We start from the raw sequence: 10,866 nt of genomic DNA, 5'->3' as shown, positions 1-10,866 counted from the left end.
TGCAGCCTGATGCTAGGCCTCTGCATGTTGCTATTCCTGCCAAGTCAAAAGACTCACCTGTACAGACTGACTCATGTGACTCTGGACCCCCAACAAGACGCCCATTAAAACATTTAACAACATTATAGCTCAAGTTATTTTGAAGACAGACAGACCAATGCTTTCAAAAACATAACCTCCTTAGCAGAGGATGATGATGTTAGAGGGATGGCTCAAGTTTGGCAGAGTTAGGGAGGATAGACTCATGGGGGGGTGTGCCAGGTGACAATGGGGTTGACTGATGAACTGAATGAGGATCAGGAAAGATGAAGATGGGTGACTTCCAGACACTCTCTCAAACACACAAACTCTCTGAGCGGACACTTGGACTACTGTGAGCAACCTGTTGTTGTCGGCTGTGGTGACAGCTGTAATAGTTTAAAAGCGTTTAAAAGATATACATGAAAAATATTTCCAATTTACACACATTGAGGAATGGAACACGAGTGAAATGTAAAAATTAAAAAGGTAGAAATAAAAGCCTTTCAATAGTTTTTTAATTCTATAGATTCTTTACATATTTGTTCAGCATATATATAAAATCTTCCAGTACAATAAGTAAACTAACTCTGGTCATTGAAGTCACATTACACCACTGAGGGCGCTGGATATCAAAGAGCTTCAAGCAACTTTTACAAACATTTATCCTTTCTCAAACAGATTGATAAGGCTCATGAATCTGTCTGTAATGAGACTGAATATTGTCCACTTGAGGCCACCGTATTCTGCGACTGCTCTTCGTGGAGCAGTGAGCCTGTGTGGATCAGGCTAAAATGAAGAAGGAACAGGTTTCTTTCACTGACTACACAGGCAGGGAAGGATGCACACGGTCGAACAGCGCAGTGAGATCTTCAATGTCACAAAGCTTTATGTCTTGACAGCAAGTCCAGAGATTGTGATAATTTATATTCAATTCAAGATTCATTTTTGTTGCTCCCCATATATGTTTTTGTGCGCTGAAATCATGTGCACACATGCATCTTAGAGGGGACGTTGCTTCCAGAAGGCAAAGATCAAATTTCTGCTCTATTCCCATGATGGAATGCTGAGGATCTGCACCCCACTCCAGCGACAGGGGGGCGGGGGGGACACCGTCACACACACTCACACCTAGGGACAATTTCATCATCAATTAACCTCTGTGTTTTTGGAATGTGGGAGGAAACCCATGCACACAGAGGGAGGACCTATAAACACTGAAAGGTCACAGGTATTTTTTTTTAATCACATTTATATACATTGTTTGTGCTGGAGGTTGCGGGTATGAATCTTGCTCATGGCAAACAAAGATCATGCACTTGTGCACGGCTAGTTTCATCTCCCAGCTGAACGTTCCTTCTCACCTCAGAATTCAGCTCCAGGCCAACATCTGGCAGAGTGAGAAACCGATCCTCATTGATCAGATGCTACAGCAGTATTTTGTTTCAGTGATGAACGTGGAGGTGACAAACACAGATTGTTTAAATCAGATGGTTTACATCATCAGTCTCAGTTGTAAACATCAGCAGCTCCTAAATCCTTCGCTGTCGTCCCTCTCCAGACCAGGCCGCGGTGATAAATGCTAGCAGTCGGTGGCTCACATCTGGACCGTGAACAGAATGGCTTGTTCCTGTTGTGCTGCCTCCTCTGCTCAGCTGAGTGATCTGCAGGCGTCTGTTACGGCCGTTCCTCAGTTCATAGTTAGTTTATGCAGTGAGCAGGGCAGTTCCATGAAGCAGGGTAAACACCCACGAGGAAACTCCCCCAACCACAATTGCTAAACAGAGGAAACACTGGGAGGAAACCCCTGCTCCAGGATCAGCTAAATACTTCCCTTGATGCAACCATTCGATAAAAAAACATCTTCTGCACACTTTGATAAGATTTCAGAATGGCGGTAAAACCTATTCAATGAAATGAATGACCTAAACGCATTGGACAGGAATCACTGAGCGAATGAAGTGAAGGGAAAAACAAACACTTCCAGAACATCCTCCCACAGCAACAAGGTCCTCACTTCCTGTTTGTGTTTGGCATGCGGGACATGGAGGGTTGTGATGTTAGAACCAAAAGGGCAAGAGATTCCCAGCTTGCAGACGCTGGTGGGATGTGAAGCTTCTCGACTGGGACGCTCAGTGGATGGAAAAAAAAAGAGGGAAGCACAGAAAATGAGATAGTGCTGGAGATAGAGATGAGAATGAATGTCACATGGCGTGTAGCGTGACCGGAGGGGGTCGCACAACTGTGAGGAAGACCCCTCAATAAGTTACAGAAACTTTGTTATGGTCAAAGCCACAGCCAGCTTCATTGCAGTAGGAATGCTTGTGTTCAAAGTGACTCACGACAAGTGGAATAAATAGTGATGAAGAACACTCAGAATAAAGTGCTTAACCTCCAGTGAGTTGAACAATGTAGTTGAAGTCCATCCTCTTCAGAAGAACAGAAGGCATTCAGCATGTTGGTGCCTAAGAACATTTGGGGTCCTGTTACAAGTGAAAAGTTGAAAGTGCAGTTGGCATGTTTCAAAAGTATGTTCCAGTTTCGTAACCAGTACTGCAACTTTCATGAGCTCAAACTGCAAAAGCAACTCCAACAGACGGCTCCTGTGAGTGGCATGAACTGGCTCCAGTGTCACGTACATGTTTCTCCAAGAGATTCATGGTTGGATCTGTCCACTTTGCTCTACTGTGAGTACTGATCTCTCTGTAAGCATCAGTGTCCTGCACCACGTGCTTTAACCAATATTCTGTTGGAGGTGCTTTAATCCGCTGCGGCTCAGCAACATCCCACCACAGGTTGGTGTTTTGGTCCAGCTAGATGTTCACTCCATTTCCTACGTATCACTCATACCTTCTCCTATCTGAGGGATCCTGCTCCGCTTCTAAAAAGAAAGCAGTGTTGTTGAAATCAAATTACCGACCTCAGCATGTCATCCCTGATGACTTTTTATCTCCTGGAAATGTCCAAACACACATTTCCAGCCCAGATAAAAGTGTCGATAACCATCAGGCTGTTTGTGCTGTGACCTTCTGTCACACCCAAATCTCTAAATGTGTTTCGGTAAGAGAATAAATGAGCCGTCCGTTTCAGTTATAGCCAACCACTTCAAATGATTTCGGAAACTTACGTAGTGAGGAGCTCAGCTCAACACTTCACGTCAGGACTGATATACGGACCCGGTGGAAACTCTCACAGAGCATCAATCACATGCCTCCGACCCAAACATCCAGCTCCTCTTCACCTCCGCAGATCCGACGCATGTTTCTCATCCAACTGACGACTGTGTGGCAGTTAACCACGGCAGCAGCACCAGGTCCCGTCCCGCTCACAGCCACTAAATCCATCTGCTCTAAACAAACCTCAGCCGCTCGTCCTGTAACGTGAATGTGGAGCTGAAAGCCATGTCTTCATCATAAGGTTGATTCTGAAATCTAAATATCCTGTCCTGGTTTGTACATAGTCAGAATACATTTAACCCTCCATGTGAAATGCAAAACTCACATCAGGTTCGTGTCTTTAACATTTAAAAGGCCAGCCTGTTCCATGGCTTGGCTTCATCACAGCTACATCAGCGGAGACACTTCAGTGCAGTCTGAGCTCTTGTCCTTCCTGCTGCCTAGATGCTCTCGCACGCCTCACTCCACGTGTCTTGGCACACAATAAGCATCCAAACACACCGTTTCAAACCCCCACACACCACTCCTTCAGTCCACTTCACAGTGGAACTCTTTCGTCATCGACGTGTCACTCAAACAGGAGGGAGGTCTTTCCTTCCGCGGAGTCGTCGATCATTACCGCAGAAACACTACAACCATTAACTCAAAACTGTTGCTGCGACTTCTGGCTGGGAAACATTCAGCGCAGCCACGGAGCAGAACTAATTTCATCAAATATTAAACTTGGTTGGAAGACACAGCTGAGCGGCACTCGGACTCCTGAGGGAGCTCCCTGCGGCCCGAGAGTCAGGGGGGCGTGAAGGGGAGGAGGGGGGACAAGAAGGGACTCTTCAAATTTATATGATCATTTCATCATGATGAAGATTAAATGAGGAGATTCATGAAATAGTTGGTCCTGACATTTTAACTTTTGCGACCCTGGCTGGACCAGCTGTGTGTTGAGCTGCTTATCTATGAAACACATGTATGACTTAAAAGTCGGAGACAATGTCGCCATGATATATTAATAAAGCACTGGTTGGTTCTTCTTCGTTTTTTCAGGAATAAGTATATCAATATACTACAGCAGAGCTGGGCAAAGTGAGGCCCCCGGGCCAGATTCCTGTATTTTTGTGGCCCTTTTGATGTCAGACTAAAACTAGAACTGATATATTGTCATTTTTCTGCCTTTTTTTATTCTTTCTCTTGTAGTCACCACCACTTCAGCAGTAAACATAGCATGGCCTTGTTTAAAGACTAAAATTTTCTTCTTTTCATTGGCCATTTTTGTGGTTTTCATGTATATATTTTGGATATTTTCCGTCATGTTTTGCAGTCATCGCTGTCTTTCTTTTGATGATGGACCCTCACAACAGTTTCAGTTTCCTATCGTGGCGCTTTAGGAAATTGAATTGTCCACCTCTGTGTTACAGCATTAAGAGAGCTGCGATCAGTTGAATGCTGCTTTTTTTCTTTTTGCTCTCAACGACTCAGAAACACTGGACCTTGGTGAGCAGGTCAAGCGTTGCTGATGTGAAAGTAATAAAAACGATTGTATCCATCCACTGTCAATATGATCGCCACGCTCTGCGCACGATGTCCGACATGTGTAAAGATCATCCGAGTTGAACTGAAGAGCTGCCGACCTTTTCTTTCTCTTACTAGGATCAATGTGTCGGTAGCATCAGTTTTGGTGAGCGATAACTCACACAAAGGACCGGCTGGTTCGGTTGTACACTTGTGTTGGACGAGCAGTGCTAGGAACACGGTTCCGAGAGGCGTATGTCCTGGAGAGGTACTGTGGTGGAAACTTTGGAGGTACTTAGGGAGGAAACCTGAGTGCTCAGAGGAAACACATGCAACAACACGAGATCAGAAAGACCCTCAACACAAGGTGGGAAGTGAACCATCCTGCAGTGAGGCTGCATCACCAACCATCCATGCACTGTGCTGCCCTTCAGTCTTTTGTTAGGTACTGACCACTGCAGACCCCAGTGTTCATCATTATTCTGTAGCATTACTTAGCCTTAGTTTAAGGAGAGCAGGGTTGAATACTTCATGTGTTCCAGGCTCCAGTATGTGACACAGACTCCTAGTCCATCCTCCAGTCTCGGTTCGAGGCAAAGCGACTGCATGAGATTTTTTTGCGGGGGGGTGGTGGTGCTGGTGTCGTTCAGGTGAACATTTTTGCATGGCAGGTGGTGTGCTGAGAGACGAGGGCCCGTGATGAGGGAGGGGGGAGAAGGTCTTTTTGGGAGGGCAGAGCGACGTGCATTACCCGCGGGCAACCAATGGGTTGGCACCAGCTCCTCGCCCTCCATCGCCTCCACTCAGCTCTGGCGTACTTAGCACCATTCATAATGCATGGTCCCACCCCCCCAACACCCCCCCACTCAGTGGCCTGTCACGGCTTGTTGCTTTCGACAGCTAGGCCCAACTCCACTCTCCCTCCCGCCCCCTAAGAGGATGTGAACGGTTGCATAATTTAGGAGCTGCCCGCTGTTTCCAGAACTCAATTCCTATCAAAAATGTAACAGACTGGGTTTCTGGGGGGAGTTTTATCTAAAATAGGGACCGAAGATGTTCTCGCCGAGACAATAGTCGAGGGAGGCAGGGGACTACTTTGGAGAACTTCATCTCCAAAACTTTCTCCTGACGTGACGTCAGTAACAAGCTCCGAACCAAGGCTGTGTTGATGAGCGCGATTTTGGAAATGACAGATTTCAAAATGTCTGTTCGAACGCCACCCACCTCCCACAGTTGTGAGGCTTTTTCTCTGGAGGGACTGTCATTCCAGCGCTTCATTTGTGGTACTAAACCTTTGAAAAATAAAAATAAGAATCTAAATCAACAGCAGCTGGTATCTGAAGACTTTTCACCACCCACGTTTTCACTTTACCAGGAAGTCACTGAAGTCAACACTTGACCACACTTCAGTTCAATTTCCTTCCAAAGCAGAAAAATGGCCGCTTCAGATTTATATTTTTGTCAATTCTTGGGGTACAAATGTACCATACAGTTGGAAGTGAATTAGAACTGCCAACTTGATTCCTCAAGGTTGCTGTTGCTTTAAGTTCAAAGCAATAATAAGTTATTTTAAAAAGCGGTTTATCTTTGGTGACCAATCTCAAGTGATGTCAGCGTGTGCCTTCACCCGCCTGTCGACCCAAGTGGCTGGCCCACAACCCCTGGCAGCTCCCACTCTCTGGGAACAAGTGAAAAAAACTGCAATGTGTTTTCAGGTTTGTTTAACGTCCGACCGACCTTATTCTCTCTTCCCAAGTGATCAAGGACAAAAACATCACCTGAAAGACATATATTTTGTCACTATGGTTTAATGCCACTCAGCTCTCCTCCCCAAGAGTACAGAATAGTCGGACCATTTCAACCTGTAAAATATTTAAATACTCGATGCCTCTTTTTAAATCAAACTCTTTTTCATATCTTCTCTGACATGATCTTCAAATCTGTTGTTGCCAAGGAGATAGTCACCCATTTCCAATCCACTCAGTAAAAACAGTATTGAAATTCCAAGGGAAGACATTTTGGAAAAAAAAAAAGTATAGGAACACATACTAAGAGAAGAGAGAGAATAAAAAGGTAGAGGGTTCAAAATAGAAGGGTCACTCTTGTGTGGGTTGAGGCATATGGACCGAAAGGATTTGCTTGTTTATCTGTCCTATTGGAGTCTATTGCGGAGAGATTTCTTATTCTCGGGCGGACAACGTCTTGAGTCCGGAGTGAGGCGAACACAGATTCATGACAGTGTAGTTGTGCCATGGTGAGCGCAGGCATCACAGTATAACATAAATCAGCGTATTGTTTAGGGACAGATGGGAACAAAAGGCCCATTGAGGCCGTCCACACAGACGCAGCTGCAAATGAGCGACTCAAGGTGATCGAGGTGAGGACACGAAGAAAGAAGGGAGGAGGAGAAAACCTGTTCAGCGCAGACTCAGGTTCTTGACTGTGACTCAATACTGACAATATTCTAAATGAAATGTACAGTAACTGACTATATATATATATATATATATATATATATACATATATATATAGTGTATTGCGTAGGAATTCAAGTTATTAGTATTTAAATACTATATATATAGTAATAATAAGAACTAACTAATACTAATGACTTGATATATATATATCAAGTTATTAGTATTTAAATACTATATATATAGTATTTAAATACTAATAACTTGAATTAAGACGCACACATACAATATATGGCAGGGAAATACACAATATATATATATTGTATTGCGTCTTAATTCAAGTTACAGCACATTTCATTTAGAATATTGTCAGTATTAAGATGCAATACACTTGCGTCTTAACTTGACGCAATATTTTATTTTATTTTATTTGAAAAGTTTGCTCTCCAGACGACAGGCAACCTTTGTCAGTGCAGGAGTTCCTGGTCCACTGATCACACTGATGCACAAGACACATGGCAGCTAGGATGATAACAACGACAACAAACATGGAGGAATCCCTGTACAAAAGGAAAGAAAAGCATCTGTTTGCTTTTGTTCAGGGATGTTTTTCACTGCACAGTGGCCAAGGTTTCCACGACTCTGAATGTACTTGACATTCTTATGAAATTGAAATTGTTTTGCAAATATTTTCAAGACATTAAAAGTGTGTGTGTGTGTGTGTGCGTGCGTGTATTACATATTTATGTTTTTTATGTTATGTTTTTTTTTGGAAAGAAATGCAGTATTTTTTAGTTAAGACAGTGACTCAGTGGAACAAAAACTCTTGATCAAATGGATGTGTTGAACACTACAACTGGTCAGCGCCACAATATGGAGCACCAGTTTACAGGAACAAACCACGAATAACTACAGCATTGGTTCAGTTTCTTCTGCTTGCTCACACCATTGAATGGCCAATCAACCTCTGGGTTCTTTGACTGTGGGAGGAAATCAGAGTGGCCAGAGGAAACATAAACTCAACATTTTCATCATTATGAATAAAACAACAGCTGAATTAAGCGTCGCAACAGCATGAGCACCTACAGCATGATCTGGATGCTGCGGCTCCACTCCAGTCAGCACAAAGTTTAGACTCGGAGTTTATTCCCTCCAGATGTGAGCGGGTGTCAATGCGCACTGTGTTGAAAACTCAAGTGGAGGACGAGGTGAACGCTCCATCCCTGCCCTGCCTTATTAGGTCAAGCAGCGGTGACAAAATGACGGGGTTCCGAGCAGGAACAGAGCCGAGGGTCTGCCAGCGCTGAAGAATACAAGTGAGCACTTCTGCCAAACAGCGAGCAGCTTCAAACAAATAACCCCTGACAGACACAATAAACCTCTGTTGAGGCAACAGGCTGCGGCTTGAAAATAACTGTAAAAACCTTGGTGCTGATATTTTGAAGGGAAATTGACCAAGCGGAGGCTTCTCTAATTACACCAGTATCAGTCGGACGGAGGAGCCGAGCCACAAAGCGTCTATTAAGAGCAGCAACAATGGCTTCATATACGCTCCATAAAAGGCCCTATAATGATTGTTTACTTCAGACGGGCTCCATTTATGGTGAACTCCTGATCTGGCACGGAGCCTGTCATCTCTGGGACTTAGAGGGCACACGTAAAATGAGTGTCATGGGTGAGGAGATGGTTTAATTCCTCAGTCTCTCTGCAGGGTCCAGCTTTCATGCACCGGTGAGCCTTCAGAGAGCAGCTTGATTTTGAGGGTGGGGGGTGGGGGGCGAGGGGTCCAGTAGTGTCCACAGCTGACTTTTGTTTTCAGACGCAATTCCCCACTATATATGTGTGTATTGATTGTACACTATCTAAATCTAAAATGAAGTTAACATGGTTTGCATTTTAAACAATTCACCTCAGCAGGTTATGGTTGTGAAGATGGAACTGGATGAGCCAGCCTGTAAAGGCAGATGGACTGAGGAGGGGGAAATATCATGCAGAGCTACAGAAGCATAAAAGTGGTTCAAACAGCAAGAAGCCTAAACCTTTCCGCTTCTTTTCAGATTGATTTTGTGCTCACTTGTGCCGAACATACCGCAAACTGTCGGAGCCCTGGCTGAAGAAAAGCACCTTATATGGAGGCTGTCTGCGACGACTTGAGTCGGGCTGCAGAGGCCAAGAGTTTCCAGAGCTGTATAACATTGATGAAGCGGTGGAAGAACTTTGAGAGATGCTGAAGGGTATTTATAGTGTCCTGGAGAAACAAATTTGTTCTCGTGTGAAGTGGATGTTCACCCAAAAAATATGTCTCTCACAGGTCATGACTGGTACAGTGGCAGCCTCCGGCCTCTTGGGAGCAGAGTTCCAGAACATTGAAGAAAAGATGGGAAGTGTCTTTTTTTTACAACATTTCTCAAACTGAATGCTGCGATGAAACTTGTTCTGCTCCTGAGCTACAGCCCTTCAATTTACAGGCGCAGATCCTCATATACTCTGGTTGATGCCAAGGTAGTTCACATCATTGGGCAACAGTTAGCGAAACCCAGGGCACAAAGAAACAAGAGTCTTCATGAGTCGACTGTTGATTTCAGCCAGTGAGCGAATGCATTTGGACAGAAGAAAGAGACGGAGCAAAGGTCACGCCGGGCCTGACATTCTCCAGGGACCCACAGAATCCCCCCTGCATGGCGGTCGTGGCTTCAAAATCCCCCATTTTCAGGACTCAAACAAGAATTAAAGACAATGTTTGTGACGACACAAATGCTGGTCTCAGGAGCCACTGAAGTCTCAGCGCTCTGCGGTACCAGCCAAGTCATTCTCCAACATGAAAGTGGTGCTCAGACCAGAGGAGAGATAAGAGGATGATCGTAAAGACCCTCCCCCTCGATCTTCTCTCTTCCTTCCTCCTCCTCTGTCCCCTCCCAGTACATACCTTCTTCCTCATGTTTGGATTAGTTAATGCTGAGATGTCAGCCGTGATTCTGATGTATACCACCTGTCCTGGCCTCCAGATGACCTCCGCGTCCGGCTCCCACTGCACAGACATTCCAGTGCTTTTTTGGGTTTGTGTTTACACTCTAAAAGATTGGCTTGAACTCCCGGCCCGGAGAAGAGAACCAGCCCATAAACATTCTACAAAGCGTGGTAACACGGCGGCGGAGAAGCTCCGCAGGACGACGGCTTGTTTGCCAAACTGACTTGACTTGTTTCGTCCGAGGACCTTTATAACTCCTGCGCCGAGTTTGGTGATGAAATCAGAGTTGGGCCTGTGCAACTCTGGTCCATGTTGGTTCTCAGAGTGTGCTGCCAAGATCCTCCCACTGGAGCTCATGTGAACACCATGACCTCACTGCATCTGCCCTTTAAATCAACCAGCGCCGCTGATGTCTCATTGAATGGAGTTCACATGGTGGGTGGCGTCCTCACCTGCAGTTGTCGAATAAACACACATCTCAATTGATTCCACCGATGTCTTTGAACTGGGCTATTCACAGCCGCTCTCAAGACGTACCGCCCTGTTTTCCCTGCCATCTTCAATGAAGGATTCATCATGGACTTAACCCTGAAGGAAACCTGAGAGCAACAGGTGGAAGGGGTTTTCAGGGGGATATCACACAGAGTGGAACATCTCACAGACCTGGACAGCTTGGACCTCGAGGGTATCAGTTCGCCTTCCCAACCTTGTAGTGTGGTCCACTGCGACGTCCCACCCAGGAAGGGAAACACACTCCGCTTCTCTATCAACGCCTCAGCATATT

The sequence above is a fragment of the Synchiropus splendidus genome, chromosome 5, assembly GCF_027744825.2.
Source record: "Synchiropus splendidus isolate RoL2022-P1 chromosome 5, RoL_Sspl_1.0, whole genome shotgun sequence".
Classification (NCBI taxonomy): domain Eukaryota; kingdom Metazoa; phylum Chordata; class Actinopteri; order Syngnathiformes; family Callionymidae; genus Synchiropus; species Synchiropus splendidus.
Note: the sequence above shows the minus strand (reverse complement) of the source record.